We start from the raw sequence: 15205 nt of genomic DNA, 5'->3' as shown, positions 1-15205 counted from the left end.
TTAGGACTCCCAGGCTTTGTATCTTTCCCAGGAAAGGGACCCAATGTATATTTCACCATGTTGCTCACCAGCTTATGTGTATTCTCCAGCTTTTAGTTGTTAAGGGTCTCAAACATCAGCTTCCTTGTAGTCTTTTTACTCACCAGCTCAGTTGGAATATAATTTCAAAGAGAAGTCAGCCAGTAAATTTTGTTAATGGATCCGTGGAAGCTTTTGGAGTTGGAATTGGAGGAGCCCTTGGAGGTCATCTTGTCCAGCTCTCTCGCCTGACGAATGAGGACCCTGAGACCCAGAGAAACTGAGTGACTGGTCCAGGTTGTACAGCAAGTTAGTGGCAGAGCTGAGACAAGGACCCAAGGCTCTTTAACTACCTGGAAACATTGTGTGGTCATAAAAAGAATGGGGTAAGGAATCCTCAGTGGGTGTACCCTCTTTTAACTTAGCCAGGTTATTTTTGAGGCTATGATATTGACAAAAATAATGCATCACATGGGCCAGAACATTCTAATTGTATTATGTTTATGGTTAATTCCTGGTAAACCAGAATTCCCTTAAGATGCTACCCTTGTTGAAAATCTTTGCATAGTACATTGGTTCACTTTTCTGAAATAGTGACCCAAACTGACTCTTAAATGTCAGGGAATCTTACTGTTCCCTTAGAATCATTCTAAATGTTGGTTGTAATTGTATGAGATTATAGCTTTAAAGCATGGATTTGGCATGAACACAAGCCACAAAATGTAATCCAGCACACCTTCTCCCCACCACATTAGCTTATTTAAAATATAATATTTTGGTTGTTTGAATTCTTCCACGTGACCTTTACAAACCCTGTTGGCTGTTATTTGATACTTTTGGGGACAGAGACAATGAGTTATCTTGGTCAGGAAAATCATGTAACTTGCTGGTATTATACCAGTTGCATTTTGCTTTTTGTTTTTTTTTTTTTTTTTCTCTTCACCACCATTCTCACATGAGATTGAGCACAGACACAGGCAAGGTGTAAGTTTGGCAGTGAGGTTTGCTTGGCTTGTTTGTTTTTCCCTATTGTTAAAGTGACTGGGATCCAGCCCCTGGTTCTTTTCTCCATGATGTGCAAGTGAGGTGGCGGGGGGAGAGGGGATGGCGAGGGGATGGGAAATCTCCAGGGAACCAAGGGAAGTGTGAGCATCATGTTAGAAAATCCTTCTTGTAGGAAGACTTGCCCACTGCTTTCTGATTACCCCAGCTGAAATCACACCACATTCCAGAGGGCCACTAACTGAGGCACTAAATCCCACCCCCTCAGTCCTCACTAGTTCCCTCACTTGAGAGCAAGCGTGAAAAGAACCATGGAAAATCACCAAGAGAACAGTTTCTGTATATTCAAAATAGATTATTTCAAACATGGAGGAGATGGACGTCACCAATTGTGCATTCTTCTTGAGACAGTTATTGGTATGTGTAGGTCTTAGCAAGTTCAGATTGCTTTGCTCTCTCGAAACTGAGAGCTGGCTTTTCCCCCTCCATATACTTTCTTGTGTGTCTAATCTCTCAGATAAGATATCGTACAACATCGTATAATGGATTGCTGCCTCAATGCCCTTGCTGGTTCTGCCAGACCATAGGGAAGGGGTCTGACTTGAGGCAAGTGTACCAGAGGGAGTGTGTAGAAGTGGAAGTTTCCACGTGGTATCTACTGACTGAGGAGCAGAGATAATGATCAGGGCAGAGTTCAAACACTTCTTGTGAACAGTATGGTGAGAGGCCGGAAAAGAAAATAATATTGCAAACATTGCCTTATCTGGGGAGGCAACAGGAGTGGCCGAAAGGAGTGGGGCTTGGAATTATGAGATCAGACTTAAATTCAGCTCCATCCCAGATGTGGAGCCTGGTTAAGTCATGCATCCTTGAGCCTCAGTTTCAGTTGAAAAGTGAAGGCGGTGGGCAGAGGGAATGGGCATATTGGTCATAGTGGTGATGTTTGCCTTACTATGTGTTAGGCTGGATATTGGCCCCCAAAGATGCCCTTGTCCTAAGCCCTGGAACCCTTGAATGTTACCTTACATGGCAGAAGGGACTCTGCAGAGGTGATTGAGGATCTGGAAATGGAAAGATTATCCTGGATTATCTGGGTGGGTAATCGCAGCGGTCCTTCCTTGTAAGACAGAGGCAGTAGAGGCTGTGAGGAAGAAGCCGTGAGCCAAGGACTGCAGGTGGCCTCTGAAAAGCTGAAAAAGTCAGATTCTCCCCGTCTGACCTCGAGAATTATAAAAATAACTCATGTTGTTTTAAGCCACTAAACTTAAGATAATTTGCCACACACAGGAGCAATAGGAAACTAATGCGTGTGCCAACCTTACAGTTCTTGTCATGGTTAAATGTGACTTTGTATTTATATGTTTGTAAATCTCAAAGTGCTCCATAGTTGCAAGTACTTTTAAAACTAATTTTTGTATTCATCTGGATTTCCAGGTTAAGGTGGTCAAGGTCTGGCAGGAAGACCAGGAGAACAAGAATCAGGACTTTTTAATTATACAGTGAACAGATTGTGTCTGAACATTGAAATCCATGTTGTCAAATAATTCTCAGCTGTGAAGTTGTTCATGGTCATTAACACCTGTGAATCACTTTTTAGGTGAGCAGACAGGTGTGCCCCTTACTTTCTGCACCCGTGGGTCTCAACCTGGGGTGTTCATCAGAGTCATGGGGGAATCTTTTAAAAGTACCAATGTCCGGTCGGCACCCCAGGACGATTAAATCAGAACTTTGGCGGGTAGAACCTGAAAATGGATATTTTTTAAGCCTCCCCAGGTGACTGTAGCCTGCAGCCCAGGCTGAGACCCACTGCAGAGGGGCTGTGTCTGCTAAGATTTTAAATCAATTCTCTTTAAAGCCTGATGAATCTAGATGTTCCTTTGAGTTTAGCGAGAAATGTCCTGCCAAGGACTTGATGTCATCTCTTTCAAAGATATTAGTATATCAGTTTATGAGCTGTAGCGTGTTTCCAGCAGGAAATACGAAAGCATGAGTTAGCCAACACTCCTGAGACACTCGGCAAACAGATTGGTGTGCATGGTGGCAAACAATTTCAACAAGCACTTTTCTCCCCATAGAGCTCAAAGGTTTTTAAAAGCAATAGTTGGAAGGAGAAAAGGAAGACGTTGAGGCTTTCTCCTCAAATGGTTGAGCCCCCTGAGGATTGATTAATACTGTTTTTACTTATGTCGTATGTCCTTACGTCTCTGGTCTGGAGGAGAAAATAATCATTTTGGAATTTCTTCCTTTGGAACCACTGTCATCAGAGGCTGTGAGGGCAGCGTTGGAAGTTGCTGTTGCTGCCTCCCTGTGTTCCTGGGTGCTTTGAGCTGTCACGTGCTGCCAAGGGCATCTCTGGGCCACCTGTCACTGAGGGTGGCCTGGCCTCTGACAGCAGGTGATGTTATCTGCCTTAGGTATGTCACAGGGAGGGTATTACAGATAAACTTTTTATAAATCACAAGGTGCTGTGCAATGGTGGTATTGTATTTTGAGTGGAAGTCTGCACTGAAGTTACACGGATGCCAGAAAGCCTGTAGCCTAAGCTCTGTATCCTCAGGATTGGAATGGTTGGTGTCCTTATTTTTTAGGGTTCTAGGTGACCAAGTGGAGGCACTGGCTCAAGGACCTCTGAAAGTCATGTAATTTCTTACTGGTCATTTACTCGGTTGGGTTTAACTTTCTCATCCAAATGGAAACACGAATGCTGGACTACTTACGGCTGCCCTAGGTGGACTTGGGTGTCTTGACAATGGGGCAGTACTTGAGTGCAGCGCTGGGTTTCATTGTCTCAGTTTAGACCTTGGCTCTGAAACTTACTGTCAGGGGGATACTCAGGAAATGATTTAACCTCTCTGTACCTCAGTTTTGACATCTGTAAAATGGACGAATAAGGTACTTTTACATAGGGCTGTTGTAAGGATTGTGAAAGGCACGTAGAAAACCTGGCACTGATCTGGGTCTGTCACCATGGCCTCTACTCCTTGAATCTGGGGAAGCTCAGGAGTGTGGATATTTTTTTCTTCCTCTTTTCCTTCCTCCTCTCCCTTCAATAAGTATTTATCGGACACCTACTACTTTTAGGAAGTACACCATGGATACAGTGGTTATGCAAAGTAGATAGTCTTGTCAGGAGCTCAAATGGTTTTAAAGGTTGATTTAAAATATTGATACAAAATGGTGATGGAGAAGGACTGGGCGAGTAAAACCTGTTTGTTTCTGATAGATCAGAAATGTAAGACTTCGAATGCTTTATCTGCATCAACCAGAGTAAGATGTTTCATATAATTGCGGGCATCAGTCCATGATCTTAGGGACCAGGGCAGGGGAAGGTCACTGGAACGTTGCTGATGCTCGAAGTGGTCCCCTGGGGAATGGACACGGTTCTCTGATCTGATTGGCCATATAGTCAATCACGTGTCAAAGCAAACATGCTGATTGGGCATTTCCTTTGGCCTGGTGCTGTGCCTGCTGTCAGGGGTCCGTGGTCCCTGCCCGGACGGAGCTCCCTGAGTCCTAGGGGACCTCATAGCTGAGGGGTGGGATTCTTGCAGTGTGGATGCCAGGAAGCTTTCACCAGATCCCTGAGCTCAGAGAAGCATTTTGGGTCTATTATGGTTCTTGAAATTGTTTATTTTTAAACTTGTTTTTGGTACCATTCACAAACAGGTTTACTTTCCTGTCATGAATTTATACCTTTTTCATAGAAAATGGTCCCAAGTGAAACCCTCTTTTCCCAAGGTTTCCCTTGGTACGAATTTCTGGTCCTCTCATCAAGTCTATGTAGCCCTGCTTTTTAGCAACATGAGTTTTATCGGTGATTAGAGCTATTAATCAAGTTTGGTGGTGATCATAATAGCCATTTGTGTTATTTTCAACTCCACTTTTCCAGACTGAAAAAGAGAATTGTTTTAAGGACACAGAAAAATTCTAGAGAATGCTCAGAAATTTTGTGCTTTTACCAATCCCACTTAGAACTGCCTATGAAAAATGATAATGAGGATGATAATGATGGTAATGATTGCATTCTGCTTTCCAGCATTTATTCTGTACCAGACAATATCCTGAGGGCTTTGCACACATATTCTCATTTTATCGCCCAGCAGTTGTATGAGGTTGTGATTTCTTAGCTTTCTGTTTTTACAGAGGAGGGGCACTTAGGCATGACAGGGTTGGATACGTTGTCCAAGTTCAAATGGCTCATCAGTGGAAGGTCTACCGTTTTGATTCCAGAAGGGTCTGACTCAGACGTGCTTTCCATAGTATGAATTATTGCCTTGGGCAAAATCCACAGTTAGGGGGTTGGGAAAGAAGAACCTCTGAAGGAGACAGGAAAGATACATTAGCTAATTCACCCCAGTTTGTCCCTGACAGGTTTGGATGAGGGAGTGTCATATTTATCTTGGCGTTAAGGACACTGAGCTGCTGAGAAACTGAGAATTGCCTAAGGTCACAAAGTAAATCACTGATAGAACTTAATCCAGAAGCTGAGTGCACCTCCACCTCATTTGATGAAGTCTCAGTCTACACAGTTGCAACAAGTACATCAATTTAGTTGCGTGGATGATGGAGAAATCCTTTTTGTTTTGGATAATCTGAAATCAGTGGTTAACGAATTTTTGACTTGGATTCAGTTCTAAAACTTTTTTCCCCCTATTTTGGAAAACTGTACAGGCTTCGGCGTCTGCTCAGAGGTCACTTTGGGCAGGTTACTTCTTCAACTCAGCAACGAATCCTTCCTTTGTGTGGCTGTTGGGAGGAGTGGGTGCTAATGACATCTAGAGCTTTGTGGGTATCTGCTATAACTGCTCAGTGATTGGTTGCTTATTATGCATTACTTTGGAAGGGAGAGCAGGGCTCTCAAAACTGTCATTATGGGTCTAGGGGAATCATCAGGCTCAACCTCAAGGCATCAGGAATGGAAATTTTCTTGAAACTGTCTGGTCATACCACATAGCAGTTGCATCTCAGTTTTTCTGTGTTGGGTAATAAAGATCATCTGCTTTGGACAAGGGACTTAGAACTTCAGTTATGAGCTGTTAACCCCTCATGGGGGGGTGGGCAGGGACTTCCCTCCAAAGATGTGGTTCCTAAGTCCTAGTAGATCAATCAACAGCTCACAGTGAGGGGAAGTAAGGAAAGCTCGTGGCCCCCTCCAGCCTCCCCTTCCATGCTCCTCTCTGGACTGGACCCAGGATCTGCATTGGCTAACAAGGCTATGCTGGACACTCTCCATCCCTCCAGATCATTCTCCCATCTTCCCAGACCTTCTTGGGCTCCATCACCCCAGCTTCCTTGCCCTCTGGCTTCAGGTTGGGTTGGGCCACTGGCGGGAGGTGGAAGGACAAGAGAGGTCAAAATATTTCTCTCAGCCTCACATCGCTGCTCCCTCCTTTACCTGAGCCCCCTACCTCTCTCTTAGCTCCTGCTGGGTAGGCCCTGTTCTGAGTTCCATGACCATAAGCTTAGTTACTCATTCTGGTGACAGCTCCCTTCCTGTGCCCTTCAGTCCTGGTGGTGATGGTGTCTTCCACCGTTGCTAATCCCTGGGGGTCCTGATAGGACCCTCAACCCTGCACAGACCTGCAGACAGTCCCTTCCTTAGCTCCTTTCAGATACTCCTTAGGGAACTGTAGCTGTGTCCAGCTTAGGCCACGCACTACAGGGTTGCTATATTTAAATGGTAAGCGTATGGGTATTCTTGCCTTTTTGTTACTGACTCCCAGTGTTATTTGGGGGAAAATGATGGTAGAGGAATGGTATTAACTTCTTCCTTTGACTATATATGACATATAAGTTTCTCTCTTAGAATATGGAATCATTTGAACATGTGGTATAATTATTAACGGTCAGAGAAAGTGTGAGAACATTGATATCTATTGCAAAATATTGAAAAACCTAGAAACCAACCAGTGTGATGGGACAGAGTCAGTAAGAGCCTGTTCTTCTGCCATCTCCTCGGGCTTTAGTGACCGATGCCCACGGGCAGTGTTTCAGTCGAGTGTCTAGCATGTGCCTGGCACAGTTCTAGATGCTGGGGATACTGCCCCGAGTAAGACACACAGGGAGCTTGTGTTCTGGGGAGCTAGAGGGCGACTCCATGCAGAATAAAACAGGTAGCTCACATAAGGTGTTAGAAGATGATACGGATGCAGAGAACAATAACCAAAGAAGCGGGTGAGGGTTGCTGGGAGGTGTTGCCGTTTGTGAGAAGGCAGTCAAGGGAGACCATCTCAAGAAGGTGACGTCTGAGCACAGGCTTGAAGGAGGTGAGGAAGGACATAACTATATATGAGAAAAGAGATTCTAGGCAGAGGGAATAATGTACCTGGGTTGGAGGGAGCAAGGGTGGGCAAGGGGAGGGGGCCCTAGTGTACAATGGGGCCAGACGGCTCAGAGCCCTGTGGGCCAGGGCAAGAACTTTGGTTTTACTTCTTGTAACATGAGTGACTATTGTGGGGCTTGGGGAAGGTGGTTATTGTAGCTTGCTCTGATTTTTTTTTTTAATTGAAGTATAGTTGATTTACAATGTTGTGTTAATTTCTGGTGTACAGTATAGTGATTCATTTATACATGTATATATTTTCATTTTTATATTCTTTTTCATTATAGGCCATTACAAGGTATTCAGTATAGCTCCCTGTGCTATGCAGTGGGACCTTGTTTATCTGCTTTATATATAGTAGTTAGTATCTGCAAATTCCAAACTCCCAATTTATCCCTCCCCACCTCTGTTCTCTTCTGGGAGAAAGTTTGTCTTCTGCTCTTGTTGTCACACCATCACTCTGGGTGCAGTACCGAGAGCAGACTGTAGGAGCAAAGAAGGGGGCAGGGAGCCAGACCAAGATGTTGCTAATGGTCCTGGTGAGAGGGGTGGTGGCCTGGACCAGGGTGGGGGCAGTGGAGTAGAGGGAAGTGGTAAGATTTAGGACCTTTTAAAAAAAGGCGAAGCTGGTGGGGTAGATGGAATATGAAGTGTGGCCGAGAGAGGAGATCTGAATAGGGCTAAGGGTTTTGCCTTGAGCTGCTGGAAGGATGTAGTTGCCAGGACTGTGGGAAGAGCAAGTTTTGGGGTGGGTTTGGGGGGAGACCAAGAATTCCACTCTGGACATGTTAACTTTGACGAGTCTGTGAGAAACCCCAGTGGTAATCTCAATGTGTGACCGTTGTCAATGTCTGAATGGTAGTTTTTAGTTTCACATTATATCACCCTTGGTGGCTGACTTTCTCGGTGGTGTGTTTTAAGGAAAAGAAATGTTTATACCATGGCCGTAGTGATTTTGAGAGTAAGCCTCCAGGCAGAATATGCAATGCCTATATTTTCCATTGATGCAAAACCATCTTTGCATACTTAACAGATTCGGGACACTTGTGGGAATTTATTCTGAGCCAAAAGACTTTTGGCACTGTTTTCCTAGCCTGACTTGAACTACACCGAACCTTTTTAGAGCAGAGCTGCGTGTTGTGGCATCATGCAATGAGAGTTTCAAGGCAGCCACAAAAGCAGGCCTCATGCAAATGGACAGAGCACATTTAGCAAGGCCCCAATTTGCTTGTGTGTGGAAGCTTTTCTGCCCTTTTAGGTATGTTTTTGCTTTCAAACGTTGTTCTAGCATCTTTGCCTTGTGCTCTTCTCTCCACTTCTCTCTATTTATTTCTGAAAGTTCTGTTCTCTTGTTGACAATGTCACAGTTGATCTCAAAGTGAAGTTAGACTATGAGTCAGAGAAAGATCGCCAGTGTTTCTTGAACAGCTATTATATGCTGGCTACTGGGCTGGAAACCTCCCTTACCCATTTAATCCTTGAAACAATATTTCGAGGTGGGTGTTGTTGTTCCTGGTTAATAGACGAGGAAGCTGAAACCAGGGAGGGTAAATGACTTGCAGAAGCCTGTAGCTAATTAATCATAAGAGTCGAGTTTCCGATGTGGATTAGAGAATTTCCAAGGTCCAGGGGCATCAGCTCTGTCCAAGCAAAGTTCTCTCTTCAGGTAGATTGGTGCTTCTGGATGCCAGTACATTGCTTTGTCTGGCTTCTTACTGAAGCCAGAAGAGGTGAGCAGTGCTAGTATTTCCATGCCTGTTGCCTCTTTCATGAATGTTTCTACAGGTTTACCAGGAAGTATGGTGCATGCCTGTGGGGTGCTCAGTGTTGGTGGGTGGTGCCAAGTCCTCAGGGGGCTTCCACTCAGGCAAACATCACATGAGGAATTACATGGGAGAAGCATGGGAGGCAAAGGAAGGAGAGTGCTCTGAGAGTGCATCGGCGCTTTGGGACCAACTTTCACCCCACCTCAACCTCTAACCCAAAGAGCTGTCCAGCCAAGGAGGTAGAAAAGAAAGCTCCTTGCAGCAGGAACAGCATCAACCAAGACCTCAGGTCAGGCTGAGACTGGATTAGATGAGACTGCACAGATGCCGTGGGTAGAGGGGGAGGAGAAGTGGGTAGACAGAAGTGGTCTGCTCTTCGGTACTGATTCTTGTACCCTTGACTTTTTAATTTCATAATATTGTAGCCACTTTCCAAGATAGTCTTTGGGGATTTTTTTTTTTTAAAGCTTAGGAAAAAGCCAAGAACAAGAGTCAGCATGGTTGGATTGAGAATTATCACATGTGCATTGGCTAAATTTTTGAGCGAGGGGGCTTACGATCAGGTTCACCACGTGCAGGTGGTTATTAGGAGATGGTTTTAACTGGGAGGACCGTCAGCCAGGCTGCTGCTGCTATGGGAAGCTAGTTTCTCGAAGAGTGAGGAGTATGAGTGCTTTAGAGGATAAACACCTAAACTGGGCAATTACTGAAAGTACAAATGAATGTAAGATGAAATGATAGAAGAACTCTCAAAATCTGTCTTAAGAGGAAGGAAAAAAAAAACCCTTCTTGACTATAAACGTCAAACTTCAGCTCGTAATTAGATGAAAGGTTGATGTTTTCTAGCACAAAAGCTCCCAGGTGGCCCGGTCGGTTTGAGTGGCAGCCTGAATGGTACGTGCCATATGCCCAGCTGGCATGGCTGGCGTGTGGGCTTGGCAAGAGATTGCGCTTTCAGAGCCATCCTCATTGTCTCCCTGGGTTTATCTGAGATCCCAAGCATTTCCCTTCTTCTACAGCACAGCCCAAACTGTCATCTCTATAAATGAGTAAGAAAATCATCTTAACCCAGCTGCTCTACTTGCATAAAAATGTCACCAACATGTTTCTGCCCTCAGATCCACTTGTGGCCCCTGGAGGAACAGAGGGAATAAAATGAATGAAATAGGTACTTTGTTACTTGCCCTACATAAATTGTTCATCACTAGGGTGAGTAGGTGAATAAATGCCTTTTTGCAGAGCCACTGAGACTATCTCAAGGTCATCAGAGATGTAAAAAGTAGGATAAAATGCATTTTGCATGTTCCCTTGAGAAATCAAGTTTCCCTGCATTGAACTGCCCTCAATGGAGATACAAGTTTTAAGCACATGTGACCCACAGACCCATGCTGTCCTGAGTCTTATGCTCTCATAAATCCCAGTGTTACTGGGCAGATGCAAGATGAATAATTGGTTGGACCATTTGTGCTAGCGATTTAGAGATAGAAGCTTACCTTCTAGGTAAAACGTGCTGCTGTGAATATACTGCAGACCCGAACATGCTTCTCACACGCGAACAACAAAACAAGCACCCAAAACACACAAACACACCAGAGCTAGTGTGGCTGTTGCTCCGGATCGAGATGGTGACTGCCCTTTACCACATGAAGGATGGCGGAAGGGTCTCGTTTGTATGATTTCCAGTGTTCTGTTACTCATAACTCTTCAGATTAGTTGAGATTTTATAAAGGAAGTTTGCTCATCAATTGGACTTTGGTTTTCACACAAAATGGTAACATCCTTTGTGCTCTGTAGAGTTCTACACTCTGTGCTTTTTAGCCACCTAGAATACTCTATAGGCTTTTAAACAATAGTGGCAATTCTGAAGAAAGTTAGTATCTAATTTGGCGAGGCTTGACTTGAGAAATGGCTAGAAACACACCGTGGACCCAAGTCATTTCTAGCTGGAGCTGGTTTGTCTGTCAGGGAGTGCATGAGTTGAAAAGAAAATAGTTTTCCCAGCCACTCAGGAATGGTTAGCAAGGGACCCCTGGGACAAGCCCACGTGGGCCATTCTAACATCTTTCCCACAGAGCAGGTCGGCAGGTGCCTGGCCAGGTCTGAGCTTTAAAACGCAGGACATTTGGGAGGAAAACCCAACGAAGCCACTTTCATTCTGTGGAGTCAGGTGGTTGTGGTTGATGGGTGTTGCCAGCACCAGTCAGGAAACAGAAAATGACTCGGTGAAGCTCACCCAGGAAGGCACTCAATAGTCAAGCATTTGACCTTTTACCACGAAGGAAGGAATCGGTCAAAGAAGAGCCTCCCGCAGGTCCTAATTTTTGTGAAAACAAGTCTCCGGGGAAACAAAGCCCCTATGACTCTTGGCCTGGGTCTGACAGCTGCCAGGCTTGTTAAAGAAATGACAGTGGCCTCCAGAAAAGAGGCGGGTGGCTTGGTACACAAAAGAATGTGTTCTGCTTTTACATTGTGCATGTGGTCAGCCGTCAATAGAACTATGCTACAAGTCAGAAAACTAGGCCATAGAGGGTCTTTCAGAAAATGTTTAAAATGTGGAATTATTCGGACCCTCATTGTGTCGGCTAGAAAATGGAACAATGGCTTGATCATAACAAATTGTTCAGTAGGAAAAAAATGTAGTAATGGGAATTGCTGGTTAAGTAAATAACAGAGTGAATATGACAAAATTTGTGGTAAAAATAAATGTGAACCCTTAAAAAAGAATCAGAACTGAGTTGAGTTTTGTGGTTTGCTATTACAGTCCTTGTGCCGCCTTTGAAGTGGTGCCTTCCAGTGTATTCCTTGGGCCAAATCCAGTCTGTCCCCTGTTTTTGTAAATAAAGTTTTATTAGAACACAGGCAGGTCCATCCATTTGCGTATGGCTGCTTTCTGCTACAGTGGCAGAGTAGTTGTAACAGATACAGTGTGGACCACAATGCCTGAAGTATTTACTGTCGTCCCTATACAGAAAAAGTGTGTTGACTTCATTCTAGAACTTCGCCACTCAAACGGCATTGGTGATTTACTGGTGATTCATTGGTAATTTATTGGCACATTAAGGCGTGAGAAGCACTGGCCTAGGGCATGCCTCACCTGGGGCTCCTGTGATCAAACTCCGTGAAGATGTAAGCACCGTTCTGTTTGTGTGCATATGTGTGTCTTTCTGCATCTCTTCCCTCTCAGAGGTAGAGGGGTCTGTATCCTTCATCACTTTCTCAGAATGGTTTGTAACCCCCACCCCACCCCCCCACCCCCAAATTAAGAGTCATTAGCTAGAAAAGGGAGGGCTTGACTCAGAATTCATGGGCTCATGTCTGAAATGATGGTCACGAAGATCTCACTACACCAAGAAAAGTCAGACCCAGCTCGTGCACATCTATTTATTTATTCTTAAATAAGCAGTATAAGATTTGCAGCCCAGCTCAGCTGTGGGATATGACATTTTGTAACTATTATTAATGGATAAGGGACCATTTCATGGATATTGGTTCCTTGAGCCTTAATAGCTATTGTCATATCACATTGTGGTTCCAGAGATATTTATTACGTGTCTCTCCCACCTTGGAAAAATGAAAGCTCTAAGGTCCAAAATTATAGGCCTTTGTAGTGACTTTTTATGGGTCCCCACTAGAAATCACTGCTAGTTAGCCTGACAATGTTATTAAACATCCATCACGTATAGAACCCTGCGGGAATTTCTAAAAGGCAGAAGATGGAATCTAAAATGGGCTGAGGCTGACTTCTGATTGCTTTTCCTATGAATGGCTGTTTCATGTACTCTGTGGGTCTTCCTCACCTCATATCAGGCTCCTACAGTAGGTGGGAGGACCAGAGGATTTATATATCACCTCTAGGTTACCTAGATGGACACATGCTTCTGGGGATGGAAGCTGTGCAGATCAGTAGAGGGAGGAATAACAACGATGATTTTAGAAACTGTGGTGTCTGAGGTAGAGAAATGACAAGCTCAGAAGTGCAGGACTAGCTGAGAAGCACTGACCTTGGGACCAAAATATCACTCTCACAAACCCAGAAAGGTACATAGCACTTTGCTTCACCACCTAAACTGTTTTTTTTATTTGTTAGAGATTAATGCAAGGTAAGATGGACTACATTAGCAAGAATTTAAACACTTTTTGATGCTGATTTTCGACTGAAGTGTTCTCCTCCAGGAGAAGCAGGTCCCCAGGGTCCTAGGTTCTGGGATCTGGAATGGAGTTGTGTTCAGGGCAAGACTGGCTCTCAGGCTGCCTGGGACCCAGGAACTCTGAAAGTTCACCCACGAAGCCAAGAAATTAGAAGCAAATGGTATATGGCAAGAGGAGAGATCAGGGATAATTCATCAAACCAGACCGGAGTGTGAGGCTTAGGAAGAGGAGGAGGAGCTGTTGAGAGGCAGGACCCCAGTTTGTAGGCTCAGCTCCTTGGGGTTGTGGGTTATGAAAAAAAGACAGACCAGTTCAAGCTGTAGGATCTTAGGAGACTTTACTGATGTTGAGGCTTGTCTGCTTCATGCGGGCAAGACTTTGGACATTCCAGGGGAGCTCAGAGATTACATATATTTCCTAGCTGTGCCCACTGAAGAGGGTCGGGGAGTAGAGAGACCCAATGGCCTTGAGCACACCTGTTATCCAGATCTTGGTTTCTAAATGCTATTCTGCAGCTAAAAGGAATGAGCTCCTTGGAGAAATGACTGATTCTGAGCCTGTGGAAGGGGAAATATAAGATGAGCCTAAAACATATTTTTGTGCCACAAAGTAAGGAACTACTCAAAGAATGTTGCAGGCATGTCAAAAGGACATAGGAGTCAGCCTGAAGAAGCTCTTAATAGCCAAACCTGAGGCATTTTCAGCATCTAAATAAATATAGCAGTAATGGATTATAACTCATCGAGTAATATAAAATCAGTGAGCCCATACTAATATTAATAAAATAAATAAGGAAAAGAGGACATTGTATCTTCAACAGAAGGTCAACCAAGAAATGTAGAATAAAAAGTAGAATTAAAAATCATCATTTAGCAACCATCATCTAATAGTTAATTCAGGCAAGAAATGATAAAGCAGGCAAATATTAACAGGTAAAACCTTGACAAGGAACAAGATTTACATAGCCTCAGGGTATCTCTCCACAAAATACTTATTAAATACAGAAGAGGGAGGGATTAAAGAGTCACTTTACAGTGGAGAAATCTGGGAGACACAAGTGATAAAGTTACTGTAACACAAGCACCTGCCAGGGGAAGGAGGAAATTATAGCTTTGTGTCTGCAATATCTCCCCTCTCCCCACCAAAAGGTGTATAACCCGAATCTATTCATGAGAAAACGTCAGACAAACTCAAATGGAGGGATAGTCTACAAAATAACTTCTGGTCATCTTCCAACTGTGTCAAGGTTGCAAGTCAGGGAGGACTGAGGAACTGTTCCAGATTGAAGAAGAAAAAAGAAACATGATGAGTAAATACAGCATGTGACTCTGGATTCTATCCCTCTGCATTATGAGGACATTCTGTGAAACCTGAACGGGAGGCTGTGGCAGTGTACCAGTGTTAACTTCCTGATTTTAATGGTTACACTGCAGTTACGTAGGAAGTATTTTGAGTATACAGGAATAATGGGAACTCAGGTCTGCAACTTACCATCAGGTGGTTATGGAAGGGGAAAATTTATTTGTTTTTTTCAACAAGGTGGTGTCCAAAGGGTAATCATTATGGTTATTGAAGTTGCTGAAGACAGGTTCCAATAGGGGCAAGAAGGATGAAGGTCCAAATGGGAAATTCTCAATTTAGGATAAAGGAACATCAATCTATAAAAGGCTATAAAAGGGTGAGGGTTTCGCAGGAGGGAGTAAGTGGGAGGCATGGAGTTGAGTCATGAGAACAGGGTGGGTTAAGACTTTGATAGATTTAGATGTAGAAGTGAACGCCAGGACCCGGAGTGGAGCTTTGAACAACAGGTGTGCATCAATCTGTGTTCTGTCCTTTGCTGGACCCTCCGGTGCTATCCTAGTGAGTGGTGGCTCTCCCATCTCTTCCTCACTGTGAACGTTCCTGCTACCTAGGGACGCTCTGTGGCTATCCATAGACGCTTTGGAGC

General features: G+C 44.2%; 1 protein-coding gene across 3 annotated transcripts in view; it reads left to right on the top strand.

Moving 5' to 3' along the window:
- RNF152 (ring finger protein 152) overlaps positions 1–15205 on the top strand; it is a 72661-nt gene that overhangs the window by 28238 nt on the left and 29218 nt on the right. The window lies entirely within an intron of this gene.

The sequence above is a fragment of the Camelus dromedarius genome, chromosome 28 (assembly GCF_036321535.1).
Source record: "Camelus dromedarius isolate mCamDro1 chromosome 28, mCamDro1.pat, whole genome shotgun sequence".
Taxonomy (NCBI): domain Eukaryota; kingdom Metazoa; phylum Chordata; class Mammalia; order Artiodactyla; family Camelidae; genus Camelus; species Camelus dromedarius.
This window is presented reverse-complemented; position numbering and strand designations above follow the sequence as displayed.